Source organism: Amblyraja radiata, chromosome 2 (genome assembly GCF_010909765.2).
Source record: "Amblyraja radiata isolate CabotCenter1 chromosome 2, sAmbRad1.1.pri, whole genome shotgun sequence".
NCBI classification, from domain to species: Eukaryota; Metazoa; Chordata; class Chondrichthyes; order Rajiformes; family Rajidae; genus Amblyraja; species Amblyraja radiata.
The window spans coordinates 83,914,575-83,932,975 of NC_045957.1; the positions used below are offsets into that span (position 1 = coordinate 83,914,575).

Below are 18,401 nucleotides of genomic sequence, written 5' to 3' on the forward strand. Positions count from 1 at the left end.
TGCAAATATACGCACCGTGGAGACCACACAAGCAATGTATGATACGGGATAAAGCCCCAGACCGCCATAAGACCCCGAAGGAATTTGTAGAATACCTCCGCAGTACGGTAGAATATTATCAGGCTACAGACCGTGATATTTGGTCCATGACCTTGTCACTTTTGTCAGCGGCCGAACGACAGAAGTGGAAGGATGTTATGACACATCAGACTTGGCAGGCACTAAAAGCCGTGCAGGCACATGCAGACGAGTCAGTTTGTGTAGATTGTTTGATGACCCATCTGTTTGAATGTTTGAAGAAGCCAATTAACATGTCGGTGGTCCTCGATTGTAAGCCCGGGCCAAAGGAAGACCCCCAGTCGTATCTGGATCGTTTCACTAGTATCTATGGGACCTTTGCAGGAGACTCTGTATACAATGCGGGCAATAGGTCCCCAGCTTTTAATGCTATGTTAATGAGTTGTCTCCCTCTTAAAGTACAGTCAATGATTAAAACAGACTTAAACTGGTCAGACAACGACATAACCCAGATGAGACATGCAGTAGCTGCCTTTTGGGCTGACGGTGCTGGAAACACGGCTGCCACCAGTGCACCCAGAATAAAAACTGAATATTATATGTGGGATCCAGCAGCTGAGGAATCCTACCACGCTCTGGCTATGAGACCTGGGAACGGGATGCGCCCTGGTAGAGGAAGGGGTTTTCCACCCAGACCACAATGGGATAGACCATGATGGGGAGAATTCCAGGGAAGACAAAATCAAAACCACCCAGGGCAGGGAAGATCACGTGGTGAGAGGGGAACTGGAGGAAGCTGTTTTCAGTGTGGGGGACGAGGGCATTGGAAAAGGGAATGTCCCTCTGGTGACTACGGGGAAGTACGGGGAAGACAGGCTCCGTACTCTACCAACAACCCGTTTTCCCAATGACCCACCCGCTTCCCTGTCCAGCATCTATTCCCATTAATCGCCAACCCCGATGAAGAACCCATAGTAAACATGATGCTGGGGGACACCAGAGTTCCGTTTTTGATTGATACAGGAGCAACCTCATCTACCCTGAATCAGGAGCTTGCGGCATCTCTTGGAGTTCCCATGTCAGACCATGTAACACGATTATCAGGATTGGACGGGAAAGTACGGTGTTACCCACTAACTCAGCCTCTGACTGTAACCTATGGACAGGAACAATGTACCCTCCCTTTTTCCGTTACACCATTTCTTGGCTGCAACCTTGCAGGCAGAGACCTATTGATAGGATTAAATGCGGGAATTATCTGCACTGACGAGGGGATTCACCTCCAGACCCAGAAGATGATGCACACACACTTCCCAACACCTCAATGGTGGGCTATTGATCTTTAGTCAGCACCAGTCTTTAGAAATACACCCAATCCACATGTGACCTTATGTTATGATCCTACGGGTTGCAATCCGGAAATGGAAGATTATTTTAGTTCACTGATAGGGGAAGCGACTAGGGTCCGCTTGATAGGAACAGTGTCAGGCGAACCTGGCACTGCCTTGATCGTGCAAGTGGAGGAAGGGTTGTGGAAACAGAATGCTTTTCTAGTGGCACCTCATGTAACCACCTCAGTGAGGGCAGACCACTCAGCAAAAGAGCTGGGGTACCTCACCTACAAGTTATGCAACCAAGCAAGTAACATACTGGGTGAGCAATATTTTTCTCAGGGAACGTTGGAATATTGGCAAGAGAACCAGATCGTTGAAGGAGTTATCAGCCGCCGTCAGCCAACAGCAAACGACATGGACAAACATCAGATTTGGGCGACATCACCGCATGAGGTAGGACTGACTTATTGTGTACCTGTAATGATCACGCTTAAGCCGGATGTCCGCCTCCCTGCAGTTCCCCAATATCCTTTAAAACCAGAAGCAGTGGCAGGAATACAACAGCTGGTGCAGTCTCTTTTACACCAGGGTATATTGGTGCAGTGTCACTCACCATGTAACACCCCGATCTTCCCGGTACCCAAGCCTGGACGCTCAGAGTGGAGGCTAGTACAAGACCTCCGTGCAATTAATGAGATCGTTACGCCTATGCACGCCATCATACCGAACCCCGCAACTATCCTGAGCCAGGTTCCCGCCTCTGCGACAATCTTCACAGTTATTGACCTACAACATGCATTCTTTTCAGTCCCACTGCATCCCGATTGCCAATACCTTTTCGCCTTTACATACGAAGGACAACAATATACATGGACACGCCTGCCACAAGGTTTTGTACATTCGCCCACTCTGTTTTCCCAAGTACTAGCAGACCAGTTAAAAACATTGACCCTCCCACAAGGCTCCATTGTAATTCAGTATGTTGATGATTTACTTCTGGCCAGCTCTGATGAGGCCTGCAACATTATTGACACTGCAAAGTTATTAGAAGCCTTACATGCTTGGGGGTATGTGATCCCTGAGAGGAAAGTTAAAGAGGGCAAGAAGGAGGTTAAATTTCTTGGAATTATGATCAGTGCCACTGAAAGAGCACTTACTCCAGCAAGAGTGGACCCTATTGTTCGATACCAAAACCAGAAACCCCCAAACAGATGAGAGCCTTCTTGGGGTTAGTGAACTTTTGCCGTCAGTGGATTCCCAATGTTGTACTTTATACGAAGCATCTATCACCACTGGCGTCTGCAAATGCCGAACGACATTTTTCCCTCGATGAAAAACAGACTGAGGCCTTTATAGCCTTAAAAGATGCATTAGCCTCCGCCCCAGCCATCGGAAGACCACTGTATGACAGATCATTTCAGCTATATGTAACAATAATTCAAGACTGTGTATCAGCCGTACTGACGCAACAACATGGGGATGTTAAACGACCAGTAGCTTACTTCTCAGTTCGCCTGGATGCAGTAGCACGCGGCTACCCCCCTTGCACCCAGATTTTGCCAGGTATACATGCCGCTATCTCAGCTGCTGCAAACATAACTTTACATCAACCGGTAATCATATTTACAACTCATTGTGTCGCCGCATTAATGAATGCAAGCCAAACAAAATATCTCACCCAGGCACGCCTGGGCCGCTATGAACTGACATTGTTGAATAATCCAAATTTGACCTTTCAGCATTGTTCTACAATAAATCCATCTGCCTTTTTGATGGAGCCACCTGAGCCTTGCACAGAGCCGCCCCACAATTGTGAGATGGCCAATGACTTATTAACAAAAACACGGGAAGGATTGTCTGATATCCCATTGGAAGGCAACATACCGTCATGGTTTGTCGATGGCTCCTCTATGGTTATCCCTGAAACAGGACAGCGGGCTTCTGGCTATGCAGTAGTAAACGGGTCACAAATGATTTTGGAAGAAGGAAGGTTTCAGATTCCGTTATCAGCGCAACAGGCAGAATTATTTGCCCTAACTCGAGCCTGCATATTAGCAACGGACCAACAAATTAACATCTATACTGATTCCCGATATGCCTTCGGCGTTGCTCATGACTTTGGCGCTCTCTGGCAACACAGAGGATTCCTGACCTCGGCAGGAACACCCATTAAGAATGCTCTTTTTGTGCGTAATTTGCTTACGGTGTTGATGCTACCAGATCAGCTGGCCATTATTAAATGTACTGCACACACTGGTGCAGGGGACCCTATAGCAAAAGGTAATGAATTTGCCGATAGTGTATCCAAGCAAGCAGCCTGTACATCCAAATGCGTGGTGACATCTGGTAAACAGATACTAGCAAATAGAACGGTCCTGCCAGATATGAGGGAGGTATGTGCATTACAGAGGGACGCCTCTGATAACCAAAAACAACTATGGAAACAAGAAGGCTGTGCCATTGACTCCACCACAGGTCTTTGGCTCACCCCGCTTGGGCAAGTTTGTGTATCTGATGCATTTTTACCTGTTTTACTAACATATATTCACTCACTTACCCATGCTGGTAAGGAGGGAATAATAAGGATGACAAAAGAGACGTGGTGGCACCCAAAAATCTGGCAAGATGCACTGAAGCAGGCCTCTGAATGTAAAATTTGCCAACGAAGTAATCCAGGCAAACCAAATAAAATACCCTCAGGGGTGACGCCAATGCCATCATGACCGTTTGAATGCATACAGATTGATTTTATTGAAATGCCAACGGCTCAGTGTTATAAATATTGCTTAGTTATTTTAGATTTATTTAGCAGGTGGATTGAAGCTCTACCAACCACTAATAATACTGCTGAAACTACGGTAACATTGTTGTTTAGAGAAGTTATTCCCAGGTTTGGCCTACCTACTGTCATAAGCTCGGACAATGGTCCCCATTTTATTGCCACTATTAATAAGGAAATATGTGCACATTTTAATATCCGACAGCAATTTCACTGTGTACACCACCCACAGGCATCTGGGATGGTGGAAAGAGCCAATGGGGCATTAAAAAACAAAATTACCAAGCTGATGGGAGAAATGGGACAGACATGGATTAAAGTCTTACCCTTAGCATTATTTGAAATGAGGGTAACTCCCCACAGTGTTACAAAGCTATCCCCAGCAGAAATTATCTACGGTAAACCTCTACGAACCCCCTGGGGAGCAAGCATTACTCATGAAGGAACCTTAGATTTACACGCATTAAACAATGAAATAATTACCTATGTTCAACGACTCACCCATATTCTGTCAGCATTGCATTTACAGGTAAAGGAGTCCCAGAGGCCGCTACCTGATGCTGACCAGTGCGAAATAGTCCAACCAGGGGACTACGTACTTATCAGAAATTGGAACCGCAAGAAACTCGACCCCCATTGGAACGGACCATACCAGGTGCTGCTGACTACACCAACAGCAGTGAAGGTTGAAAACCATCCACGTTGGATACATCTCTCCGACTGCAAAAAGATTGGATACAAGAATGGCACGAGTGATGTTCGCTCTACTGACGATCCTAACCATGGCCAGGGTAACATGGACTAATACCTATCTGGTTATGAGCCATGAGTTTGCCGTACGGGCACATGGGACTGAATGTTGGGTATGCACTGGTGTTCCGACTAGCAGTAAGGAAGGATTTCCCCTGGTCCCCATTCCATTAAACCTTACCGAGAAACTAGCGATGAGGTGCTTTAGTAACTCTGCTAAAAAATCGTCATGCCTAAAAATCATACGGATAACAAATACCAAAAACGAAACAATAAACATCACCTATGGAGGCCCGAAATACAATGATTTTGAAGGATGGTACACCCCTCCCTTCAAACGAGATTGGAAATTGAACGTGACAAATGCAGCAGATATACCCCGACTACAGATAGTAAAAGATCCGCACAGGCCAGTTAATACTACCTGTTTTTGCCACCACCAAGGCACAGGTGTATTCTTGGGAAACAGTACTTGTATGTCAACTCAGGCAGCCACCATTATCGGCCCACCCCGACCAGTTAATGGCACATATTTTGTATGTGGATCCTGGGCCTACCCATGGTTACCAGGAATGCCGGCGGCTGACAAGGCAGCTTCGGAACGACTAAAAGGACCCCATCACTGGACAGGGTGTTGTTATGTTGCATATGTGGTCCCACGTATGAGAAGCATGAGCCAGTTGCACCAGCACACGGGGATTTCCAAGCGAAGCCTAGCAAAGGCTGAGCAATTTTTTATGATACTCTTTCCGTCCTTTGGTAGTATAATAGTGTCACGGGAACTAATTAAAATGGCCTCCGCTTTAGACACTTGCTAATGCCACTGCCATCTCCTTAAGTGCAACCCAGGAGGAGGTAGAAGGGGTAACAGCTGCAATGGTAGCTATTAGGACCGTAGTATTACAAAATAGAATGGCCTTAGATTTTATCCTGCAGAAAAGGGAGGGACATGTGCAATAATAGATCGAGAATGTTGCACTTTTATTCCCGATGCTTCCTCCAACATTACCAACTTGGCTGCCCATATCAGAATGGAAGTAGCTAAAATAAGGAAGGTAGGAGCTGAATTCCATGGTTATAGCTCCAGTGGAGTTTGGTGGCCATTTAATATGTTTGGAGGGACTTGGGGAATGATTGTCCACTATGGATTGATTGTATTACTAGTTGTACTCGTAATTTGTCTGATGCGATGCTTATGGTCTTTCGTATGTACTCGGCAAGGACTGTAGTTATCAAAATTTTGATAAAAGGATGGAATGATGAAGCCGAATAAAGTTACAAAAATAAGAAAAAATTAAAATAGGTTTCTGGGCTAGCTTATAGCTTATATTTAGTGTCAAATTAGGCTTGCCTCAGGTTGCAGTGTGTGGGATAATAAATACCATAACATTGTCTCCCAAGTGAGGAAGTGACAGAGAAAGAAATAGCTAGGGTGATCTCTTTGAAGATAAAATGACCTAAAAACAAATGGCCAATGGTTTTAGTATATCTTGTACCATGTAAACAAAGGGCCTTTGATGTGATGCCTTTTCCTGTACCTCTGACCATGACTAATGTCTGTGGAATGTGCTAAGGTGACAAAGAAACACTATATAATGCGATGTAATTCTGTTGTTCAGAGAAGGGGACCGAGGACAGTCGAGTGTCTATATTGGTCACTTAGCTGGAATTCTCGCTCCCTTCCATCGGCCGATGTTAAGTAAAGTTTTGAACTGGTCTACCAAACAGTTTGTGTGGTGTCTGTTTATTAAGAAGCGAACCTGGTTTAGTAGTTATAAAAGTAACTTTTTCATGCTTTGATTGATGAAGACCAATGTGCCGAAAGCCTTCTTGACCACCCTATCTAACTGTGACTCCCCTTTCAAGAAACGATGTACCTGCAGCCCTACATTTGATTTCATAGTTGGCTACAGTAAATTGCCCATAGAGTAGATGAGAGGCAAGAAAACAAAGATGTGATGGGGACAGGGGTTGATGGAAATTTGGCAGGAGAATTGAGATTATTGTGGGATAAGTGTAAATGCTGCAGACACAGTGGCCCGAAGGGCCTTCCTCTGCATTGCGTGACTCCGCAACTCTAATCGGAACGCATTAAAAGATTAATCCTAACTGAAGTTAAATGAAAGGAATTTGTGGATATTTGCAGTACTCCTGTTTGTCAGCTATAAAAACCTGGATGCAACATAACTTCCTCAAACTCAACAGCGATAAGACAGAATTCCTCCTCATAGGCTCCAAAGCCACACTCAGCAAAATCAATAACCCCACTATCACCATCGACGGCACCACTGTCTCCCCATCTCCCCAGGCCCGCAACCTTGGCGTGATCTTTGATTCCACCCTCTCCCTTGAGCCTCACATCCGCCATGTCATTAAAACCTCCTTCTTTCATCTCCGCAACATCGCCAAACTCAGACCCTCTCTCACACCTCCCGCTGCTGAAAGACTCATCCATGCCTTCATCTCCTCCCGACTGGACTATTGCAACTCACTTCTCCTTGGCATCAGCTCCACCTACATCAACCGACTCCAACTGGTCCAGAACGCAGCCGCCCGACTCATCACCCACACCAAATCCTGGCATCACATCACTCCAGTCCTCAAACAACTTCACTGGCTTCCCATCTCCCACCGGATCACCTACAAAATCCTGATCTTCACCTACAAAGCCCTCCACCATCTGGCCCCCCCATATCTCACTGACCTCCTCTCCCCCTACCAACCCTCACGGTCCCTCAGATCCACATCAGCCGGTCTCCTCTCCATCCACAAGTCCAACCTCCGCAGTTTTGGGGACAGAGCCTTCTCCAGGGCAGCTCCCAGGCTCTGGAACTCCCTCCCCCAACTGATCCGCAATTCCGTGTCCCTCACCATCTTCCAGTCCCACCTCAAGACCCATCTCTTCACCTCTGCCTATCCTTAGCCCCACGTCCCCCTCCCTTTTCATCTGTGCATTAATTGCCTCATATTGTGTTTTGAATTGAATTCTGTCTTTACTTTGTGTACTAGTCATGTCTCTACTATTTATTTCATTCCCTTTACATGTTTTTCCTCTACCTGCTAAATCTTTGTAAGGTGTCCTTGAGACTCTTGAAAGGTGCCCATAAATAAAATTTATTATTATTATTATTATTAAAGCTCAACTATTCCCTTCAAGGATCATTCATTAAAAAAAAAGTTACATTGAAAATGTTCGTGTCATATCTTTCTAAGACAGTACTACTATGCTTAATACAAAAACAATCTGTGGAAAGTGTAGAATAGAAAGGATGAGTGCTACTAAAATGTCACAAACAGTACTCTCTTCGACTTCACAACAACCTGCATCTTTGTATTGGTTGTACACAAAAATGCTGGAGAAACTCAGCGGGTGCAGCAGCATCTATGGAGCGAAGGAAATAGGCAATGTTTCGGGCCGAAACCCTTCTTCAGACATTGGTTGCTGGAAATATGTACCAAGGTTGAAAAGAGACTTGATAATGCTTCAAATATTTGATAAAATTGTACAAAATCATGACTGGTTTAGAGACGGTAGAGGGAAGCCGTTTCCATCAGCAGGTGATTCAAGAATGGGAAATACAGATTTAACGATTTGGCAAGATGTTTTTTTAAAGCACGATCGTTATAATTGCAGACAGGGCAGAAATAGTGTGGATTTTCAAAAAGGAGAAATGATAAACGGACAGGGGACCAGAAATAGGACACGATTGTTCTACAGGTGACCGTTGACCATAGGCAAACTGGTTTACTGCACAATCTGGTTTCTAACTCCAGTATAATTCACATCGAGACTATTACAGTTTACAAATGGAACTCTTTTTGCAAAACTAGTCGAAATATGAGGAAATTCAATACCAAAACTAAATGATTTTGCGAAGATACCATTTTAAAACATTAAATTCTAAATTATACTTTATAGAAACAATAAGTGTCCAGATTGCTGCGTCCAACTTCTGTGCTCATTGGTCAAGGCCCGAAACAACGCTACTATTAGTGGATAATTAAGACACGTTGTAACAACACCGAGGATACATTGTAATTCCAACTTTTGATATTTGCGGCCAAATGTAGTTCAGTCAATAGGAAGATCGCGAATAAGGTGAGGCAGGTTAAAGCTGAATGAACCTTTGTGCGGGCGGGATTGGCGGTGAGGCGGCTGCTGGCCGGTTGGACTGTGTGGGGCGCCGCTCAGGTGAGGGCGAGGAGGGTCGATCAGAGTACAGGGGGCCCGGCGCTCCGCTCCGCTCCGGCGGGAACCCAGGCGTGGAGGGACGAAAGTCGGGGCTTTTCGGACGTGGAGTGAATTGGTAATCCAGCGCCCCACCAACCACCATTGAAATTTCCAAATTAAACAATAGAAGGAAAAGAAGAGAAATATTTACCAAAACTCTACTCGGCGGTGGAGACTTAGTCAAGGACCGAAACCAACAACAGTGCAAGGTGAGTGAGCGAGAGAGAGAGAGGGCGGGCGAGACAACCGGTTCATCAGGTTCCTGAACTTTGGGTCCGAGCCAAGGAGCTTCTCCTACGAGTCCCATCATAATAAAAACAAACGAAAAGACACCCTCAGTCAGGAAAACATTGAGGAATGACTGCAGCATTACTGGCTGAAGGGGAGGTTTGGTGATGTGGGTGAGGGTTCTTGCACACAACACAAAGTGCTGGAGTAATGCAGCGGGTCTGCAGCATTTGGGGAGGTCATGGGACGTTTACGTTTCAGGTCGGAACCTTTCTAACACACCAAGGCAGGAGGAAAGCTGAGCTAATTAACTTGGGATCAGATGTATGTTTGATATTTGCTTTCCACAAAAGGAAGCCTTTGAAGTTAACAATTTGATGTTATTGACGTTTGTATGATTTTATCTTAATCAGAATAGGTTATCTAACTTTAAACACATTTATTGTGTGTATTATTTGTTGAAATAGTAAAAATAACATTTATATCTTGATTAATAGTCATATCTTTGCTAATATTTACAGTATTTTTTTCACCAATGTATTTATATAAAATGTGAGGACTTTACTTTGATTAAGGCAGGTTTGATGAAGCGTGGGTTTAATTAATCTTCAACCATATCTCAGAACAGCTTTCAGGAATGCCCATCAAATTACCAGTTTCTATCAAGATTGGGGTTTCGGATGAAAGGTCATCTGCCTGGAATATTAGCTCAACCTTTCTCTCCACATGTGTTGCTTAATCTACTGAAGATTTCCAACATTCTTCTTTAGTTAAGGATTACAGTAATTACATCTCACACTTCCAACCTGTTTCTACTGCCCTTGTTCTGTTAGGGACAGTATAACAATAAAAGAGAAGGAAGTACAACAAACCAAAACAAAGATGAGTGGGAAGCCAGAGGATTGGGTAATGTTTAAAGAGCTACAGAAGATAACTAAAAAGGCACTACGGGGAGAAAAGATGAGGTATGAAGGTAAGATAGCCAGGAATATAAAGGAGGATAGTAAAAGCCTCGAGGTATGTGAAGAGGGGGGAAAAAATTAGTCGACCAAAGTTGGACCCTTGAAGACTGAAAAGGGTACATTTATTATGGGGAACAAGGTGTAATGTAAATAAAGTTGAAGGGGGAGATGTAATGTAAATTGTGCTAGTCACACTAGGGTCTTACAGCAGATATTACATGGTGTCAGAGGTGGGATGGAGAAACTCAGGTCACTGGGACCACTCTCCATGCAAGAAGAAGAAGAATGAGCGACTGCAGGCCGAAAAAGATGAAAATGAAGAAGAAAGCTCAGAGTGATCTGAGAACGGTCAACCAGTCCAATGCTCGGTCAAAGGACAGAGAAAAAGAAAGCAGGTCACAGTCCAAGTCAAAGAGCAAGAAGAAGAGCAAGCTTCAAAAGCAGCGGAGGGACGGCCGATCGTGACTTCCGCGAGAGGAAGCCTCACCAGCGAGGAAAAGGTGCCACGATTCCCCGAGTCCCCGCGATCGACGGAGGAATCGCAGGTCTCCATAGACGGCCTCTCCCAGAGGGAGTAATGGCCGCCGTGGCCACCATCCATGATCATAATGAATGGCGGTGCAGGCTCGAAGGGCCGAATGGCCTACTCCTGCACCTATTTTCTATGTTCCTTCCCACCGCACTGCCCCGCACCCTCACCTGCGCCAGCGTGCCGATAATGACCGCCGCGATGTTCGTGAAATTCATGGAGCCCTGCGGAGCGCGCAGCATGACTTGAGCAGCAGTTTAAAAACGCTAAGTGACAAATTTAAAGAAGTAAAAGTTAAGAAGCCAAGAAGTACAGATGATTTGCCGAAGTTTCTGCAGGAGCTGAGTTATTATGCAGGAAACAAAAGAGTAAAAACATTGCTTTGAAAGTTTTCTTAAGCAGTATGTAGAGGCCCCCTCACGTGAGAGAGCAATGCTGGATCTAGTATTTGGAAATTGGGAAGGGTAAGTTAATGAAGTGTGCGTGGAGAGCCTTTTGGGACCAGTGACCACAGTTCAATTAGGTTTAAGATGGTTATGGATAGGGACGGAGAGGGTCCACATGTTAAAATGCTCAACTGGGGTAAGGCCGACTTCGAGGGTATGAGAAAGGGTCTTGCTCAAGTTAACAGGAGCTGGTTATGTGAGGGGAAAGGAACATCGGCCAATGTTTTTGATGTTTTTAAAAGTGTGCTGACAAAAGCACAGGATATGTATTAGAGTGAACAAACAAGGCAGGCAAACATAGGGAACTTGTCTGATGACGAAAATTGAGGCTTTGGTCAAAAACAAGAAGGATGCATGGGACAGGAATAGGCAGCAGGGATCAAGTGCATCCTGGATGAGTTTCAGGAACTAAGAAGTAAACTGAAAAACAAGATCAGAATGGCAAAAAGTGCCCAGGAGATGGGTCTGGCTGGAAGCATTAAGGCCAATCCTAAAAGATTTTATGAATACACAAGGTGGGAAAAGGCTAACTAGAGAGAGAGTGGGACCCACCTCTTTGTGGAGCCACAGGAGATGGGCAAGGTCCTCAATGAGTATTTCTCCTCTGTATTTACCGAGGAGAAAGACAGTAGGACGGAGGAACTTGGGGCAGTCAATGGAAGTGTCTTGAGATCAGTCAGTGTTACCATCAAAGAAGTACTGAAGGTACTGTCGTGTATTAAGGTAGAAAAATCTCCAGGGCCTGATCACATATATCTGTGGACATTGCAGGAAACTAGAGAGGAAATTGACCCTGGTTGAAACTTATGTGTCGTCCTTAAATACAGGAGAGGTGCCAGAAGACTGGAGAGTGGCAAATGTTCTGCCTCTTTTCAAGGAGGGCTGCAGGGAAAATGCTGGGAACTATAAACCGGTGAGCTTAACATCTGTAGTGGGAAGTTACTAGAGAGTATTCTGAGGGATAGGTTATACAGGCATTTGGATGGGCAAGGGCTGATTAGGGATAGTCAGCATGGTTTTCTATGTGGGTGGTAGTGTCTCACAAATCTGCTTGGTTTTTTTGAAGACGCGACCAAAAAGGTTGATTAGGGCAGAACTGTAGATGTTGTGTACATGGACTTCAGTAAGGCGTTCAACATGGTAGGCTGCTCTGGAAGATTAGATTGCATGGGATCCAAGGAGACATAGCTGAATGGATAGCAAATTGGCTCCATGGAAGGAAGCAGAAGGTGATGGTGGAAGGTTGCTTCTCGGACTGGTGACCTGTGACTAGTGGCGTGCCTCAAGGTTCAGTTCTGGGCCCATTACTGTTTGTCATCTACATCAATGATTTGGATAAGAACATGCAGGGCAAGATTAGAAAGTTTGCTGATGATACGAAAGTTAGTGGTTTTGCAGATAGTGAAGATGGTTGTGTAAGATTGCAGCAGGATCTGGATCGATTGGCCAGGTGGGCGGAGGAAAGATTGATGTAATTTAATGCAGAGAAGTGTGAGGTGTTGCATTTTGGGATATCAAACAAGGGCAGGACCTACACAGTAAATGGTAGGCCTCTGAGTAGTGTTGTAGAGCAGAGGGATCAAGGAGTGCAGGTGCATGATTCCTTGAAGGTCGAGTCGCTGGTAGATAAGGTGGTCAAAAAGGCTTTTTGCACTTTGGCCTTCATCAGTCAGAGTATTGGGTATAGAAGTTGGGAGGTCATGGAGCAGTTGTATAAGATGTTGGTGAAACCACATTTAGAATATTGTGTTCACTTCTGGGCACTATGTTATAGGAAAGATATTGTCAAGCTTGAAAGGGTTAGAAAAGATTTACGAGGATGGTGCCAGGACCAGACGGTGTGAGCTATAAGGAGAGGTTGTGTAGGCTGGGTCTATGTTCCATGGAGTGCAAGAGGATGAGAGGTGATCTTATAGAGGTGTAAAAAATCATGAGAGGAATAGATCGGGTAGATGCACAGAGTCTCTAGCCCAGAGTAAGGGAATCCAGGACCAGACAACATAGGTAAAAGATTTAATAGGAATCCGAGAGGTAACTTTTTCACACAAAGTGTTGTGAGTGTATGGAACAAACTGCCAGAGGAGGTAGTTGAGGCTGGGACTATCCCATCATTTAAGAAACAGTTGGACAGGTACATGGATAGGATAGGTTTGGATATGGACCAAGCGCAAGCAAGTGGGACTACTGTAGCTGGGACATTTGTTGGCCAGTGTGAGCAAGTTGGGCCAAAGGGCCTGTTTCCACACTATCACTCTGTGACTTTATGACTCTATGACCCAGCACTGCCGGTTTGGCACGTAAAGGTTTAAATGTAGCGCTACTGGCCGCAGCGCTATGGGCTTTAAACATAGCGCTATGTGTCACAGACTGTTTGGGCAAAATTCTCGTATAACACAACAAATTATATATACTTTCCTTCTTAAACAAACAATGTTGGTAACTCTTCAGTCCTCTGGAACAATCTTCATCAAGGCCCTCATCTCCAATCTCCTCTCTTGATTCTGGGATAGATCTCATCAGGCCCTCAGGGATTGATGTGTGTTAATGCTCTTCAAGGATTAATGTGATGAAAAAATCAAATTATGAGGGCATAACTTTAAGGTGAGAGGGGCAAAGTTTAAAGGTGATGTGCGGGGAAACTTTTTTACACAGGTGGTTGCAAGTGCCTGGCATGTGCTGCTGAGGGTGGTGGTTGAGGCTGATGCAATAGGTAGAATTTAAGATACTTTTGGATAGGGATATGGATATGCAGGGAATGGAGGCATATTAATAATAATAATAATAATACATTTTATTTATGGGCACCTTTCAAGAGTCTCAAGGACACCGTACAAAAATTTAGCAAGTAGACGAAAAACATGTAAGCGGAATGAAATAAATAGTAGAGACATGACTAGTACACAAATTAAAGACAGAATTCAATTCAAAACACAATATGAGAATTCAAGCACATATTGATTATGTGCAGGTAAATAAGAGATGGTCTTGGAATTATGTTCAGCACAGACATTGTGGACCAAAGGGCCTGTTCTTGTGCTGAACTGTTCTGTGTTTAAGAGCCCCAGCATTACCTCCTTCTTGATCTCAAAATGTCCTAGCTTATTAATATTTCCCACACTGATCCCACTGTCCTTCTCTTTGATTACAGATGCAAAGTGCTTGTTTAGTATCTTGCCTACTTCCACTAACTCCAAACATAAATTCTCTCCTTTGTCATTGATCCTTTGACATTCCTACCTACTCCCTTGTTACTCTCTTGTTTTGGCAATTTCTTTAATTCAACTCACTACAGTCATTTCATTGCATTTTGTGTCTATCTTAAAACAACTTTTGCAATTTGCACGTATGTACTTTGTCCCCAATTGCACATAATTGGAGACAAAGTACAACATCTTACAATATCTTCATCCAATGTACAAACATTTTCTTATCAGCACTGAGCCAATCACTTGTAATCAACCTATGCCTTGGAGCCCTATCTCTGTCAGGCCCGGATGTCATTCATTGTGGGAATTAGTTTAGAGTTACAGCATAGAAACAGGCACTTTGGCTCATCGAGTCTACGATGACCAGCGATCACCTGTACACTAGTTTTATCTTACGCCTTAGGGGTAATTTACAGAAGCCAATTAACTATCCCAGTAGTGCAGCTCAGGCATAACTCCCTGGTCAGCTTGGAGCATGAGAGGACCTACGACACACGGAAATGATGGAGTTTGGGGAGGGAATTAGGAACTGGATCCAACTGATCTACGCAGATATCTGTAGTGCAGACCAAATCAATGGTTTGCAAAAAGATAGCTTTCCCATCAAGTCTGCAGTCAGGCAGGGAGGGTTTCTCTCTCTTCCTTGTCTTGTTTGTGTGCTGTATTGAACCGTTTGCTGAATCTATCATAAAGGACAAGAACATACAGTGCCCTCCATAATGTTTGGGACAAAGACCCATTATTTACTTATTTGCCTCTGTACACAATTGGAGATTTGTAATAGAAAAAATCAAATGTGGTTAAAGTGCACATTGTCAGATTTTAATAAAGGCCATTTTTAAACATTTTGGTTTCACCACGTAGAAATTAGAGCAGTATAGCGGTGCCTGCTGGCGCACGCAGGTATCGAACCCAGCATTCGGAAGCCGCGGTCATGTGACTCGGCCGCTTGTTTCGCGCGGTTTTTGCTTGCGCGTGTTAGTTCAGCGTTGTGACCACCGTTGTGGGCAGACGTGTCTAAAGAACCTGTATACTGGAAATCGAACTTTTGAATAAAGATCTGTTGGAAACCCAAGTTGTTGTTCTTCAGACCGCCAAAGCAGTGTTTATACATAGACCCCCTATTTCAGGGCACCATATTGTTTGGGACACAAGGCTTCACAGGCGTTTGTAATTGCTCAGGTGTGTTTAATTGTCTCCTTAATGCAGGTATAAGAGAGCTCTCAGCACCTAGTCTTTCCTCCAGTCTTTCCATCACATTTGGAAACTTTTATTGCTGTTTATCCACATGAGGATCAAAGTTGTGCCAGTGAAAGTCAAAGAAGCCATTATGAGACAGAGAAACAAGAATAAAACTGTTAAATAAATCAGCCAAACCTTAGGCTTACCAAAATCAACTGTTTGGAACATAATTAAGAAGAAAGAGAGCACTGGTGAACTTACTAATCACAAAGGGACTGGCAGGCCAAGGATGACCTCCACAGCTGATGGCAGAATAATTATCTCTATAATTAAGAAAAATCCCCCAAACACCTGTCCGACAGATCAGGAGTCAGGTGTGGATTTGTCAATGACCACTGTCCGCAGAAGACTTCATGAACAGAAATACAGAGGCTACACTGCAAGATGCAAACCGCTGGTTAGCTGTAAAAATAGGATGGCCGGGTTACAGTTTGCCAAGACTTACTTAAAAGAGCAACCACAGTTCTGGAAAAAGGTCTTGTGGACAGATGAGATGAAGATTAACTTATATCATAATGATGGCAAGAGAAAAGTATGGAGGAGAGAAGGAACTGCCGAAGATTCAAAGCATACCACCTCATCTGTGAAACACGTTGGTAGGGATGTTATATACTGGGCATGAATGGCTGTTGTAGGTACTGGCTCACTTGTATTCATTGATGATACAACTGCTGATGGTAGTAGCAAAATGAATTCTGAAGTGTATAGACACATCCTATCTGCTCAAGTTAAACAAATGCCTCAAAACTCATTGGCCAGTGGTTCATTCTACAGCAAGACAATGATCCCAAACATACTGCTGCAGCAACAAAGGAGTTTTTCAAAGCTTAAAAAATAGTAAATTCTTGAGTGGCCAAGCCAATTACCCGAACTGAACCCAATTGAGCATGCCTTTTATATGCTGACGAGAAAACTGAAGGGGACTAGCCCCCAAAACAAGTATAAGCTAAAGATGGCTGCAATAGAGGCCTGGCAGAGCATCACCAGAGAAGACACCCAGCAACTGGTGATGTCCATGAATCGCAGACTTCAAGCAGTCATTGCATGCAAAGAATATACAAAAAAATCCTAAACATGACTACTTTCATTTACATGACATTGCTGAGTCCCAAATATTATGGTGCCCTGAAATGTGGGTGACTATGTATAAACACTGCTGTAATTTCTACATGGTGAAACCAAAATGCATAAAAATGGCCTTTATTAAAATTTGACAATGTGCACTTTAACCACATGTGGTTTTTATTCTATTACAAATCTCAAATTGTGGAGTACAGATGCAAATAAATAAATGATGGGTCTTTGTCCCAAACATTATGGAGGGCACTGTAAGATGAGTGATACTGGCGGACATTGAAAGCACTCAGATCAATGTATTCCAGTAGATAAACAATGGCGCCATCTTCTGCTCGGATCCACGCCTGGTCTGTAGGCTGATCAGTATCTGCAACCAGTTGGAATTAGCATCGGCCAATCGGCTACTAAAAGCAAAACGGGTCCATGCTTTACGGAAACTCTGGCACAAGTATCCCCGCTGCACAAGAAGGGAGCAAGCAGATGAGCGAAAACCAAAGGCCGGTTTGCCTGTCTTCAGTGGTTGGTAAGATTTTAGAGTCAATTTCTCAAGGATGAAGTTACGCAGTACTTAGAAGTTCTCGCTAAAATAGGCCGAAGTCAGTATGGTTTTGTGATGGGAAGAACTTGCCTGCAAATCTGCTGCAGTTTTTTGAGGAAGTTAATAGCAGGACAGACAGAGGGGAGGCTGTAGATGTGGACTACCTAGATTTTCAAAAGGCCTTTGATATGGTGCCGCACATCAGGCTGCTGGGGAAGATGAGAGCCCATGGTATTAAAGGGAAGATACTAGCATGGATAGCAGGTTAGTTGGATGACAGAAGGCAAACACTTGCAATAAAAGGAACTTTTTCAGGTTGGCTGCCAGTGATTAGTGGAGTTCCACAAGGGTCGATGCTGGAGCCACTTCTCTTCATGTTGTATATTAATGATTTGGATAAGGGGATTGAAGGCTTTGCGACCAAGTTAGCAGATGATGCTAAGATAGGTGGAGGGGCAGGAAGGAGCTGCACATCACAAAATGGAACTATGCCGTGTCGCAGAGACAAAGCAACAGCACCGTAAGGAGAGAGAGAAGGGGGCTCGACAACTACCAACCACCGCCAGTCTCCACTGCCCACGTTGCACCAAGGTGTGTGGATCATGGTTCGGCCTCTACGGACATCTGCACACCCACAAACTAGACGACCCTATGGAGAGGACAGTTGTACTCGTTTCGAGTGACCGCCGATGAGGTGGAGGGGAAGGCAGTGTAGAGGAAGCAAGGACTCTGCAGAAGAACTTGAACATGTTAGGAGAGTTGGCAGAGAAGTGGCAGATGAAATTCAGTATAGCAAAGTGTGGAATCATGCATTTTGGTAAGAAGAATAAAGGCGTAGATTATTTTCTAAATGGTGAGGGAATCCAGAAATCGGAGATACAAAGGGACTTGGGAGTGCTGGTGCAGGACTCCCAAAAAGTTAATTTACAAGTCGAATCGGTAGTAAGGAAGGAAAATTCAATGTTAGCATTTATATCACATCAGGGTTGCCAACTCTCACGCTTTGAGCGTGAGTCACGCATTTCAACCAATTCTCACGCCCTCACCCTGATGACAGAATT

At 44.3% G+C, this 18,401-nt stretch overlaps 2 protein-coding genes across 2 annotated transcripts in view; one reads left to right on the forward strand and one right to left on the reverse strand.

The window, feature by feature from the left end:
• LOC116991151 (MARVEL domain-containing protein 3-like) overlaps positions 1 to 9,382 on the reverse strand; it is a 49,427-nt gene extending 40,045 nt beyond the window's left edge. Inside the window, exon 1 of the mRNA XM_033049525.1 lies at positions 9,264 to 9,382. The gene's annotated coding sequence lies outside the window, so the exon portion shown is untranslated. The remainder of the gene's footprint in view (positions 1 to 9,263) is intronic.
• Positions 9,065 to 18,401, forward strand: part of LOC116991066 (leukocyte elastase inhibitor-like) — a 157,888-nt gene continuing 148,551 nt past the window's right edge. The window contains exon 1 of the mRNA XM_033049447.1: positions 9,065 to 9,321. The gene's annotated coding sequence lies outside the window, so the exon portion shown is untranslated. The remainder of the gene's footprint in view (positions 9,322 to 18,401) is intronic.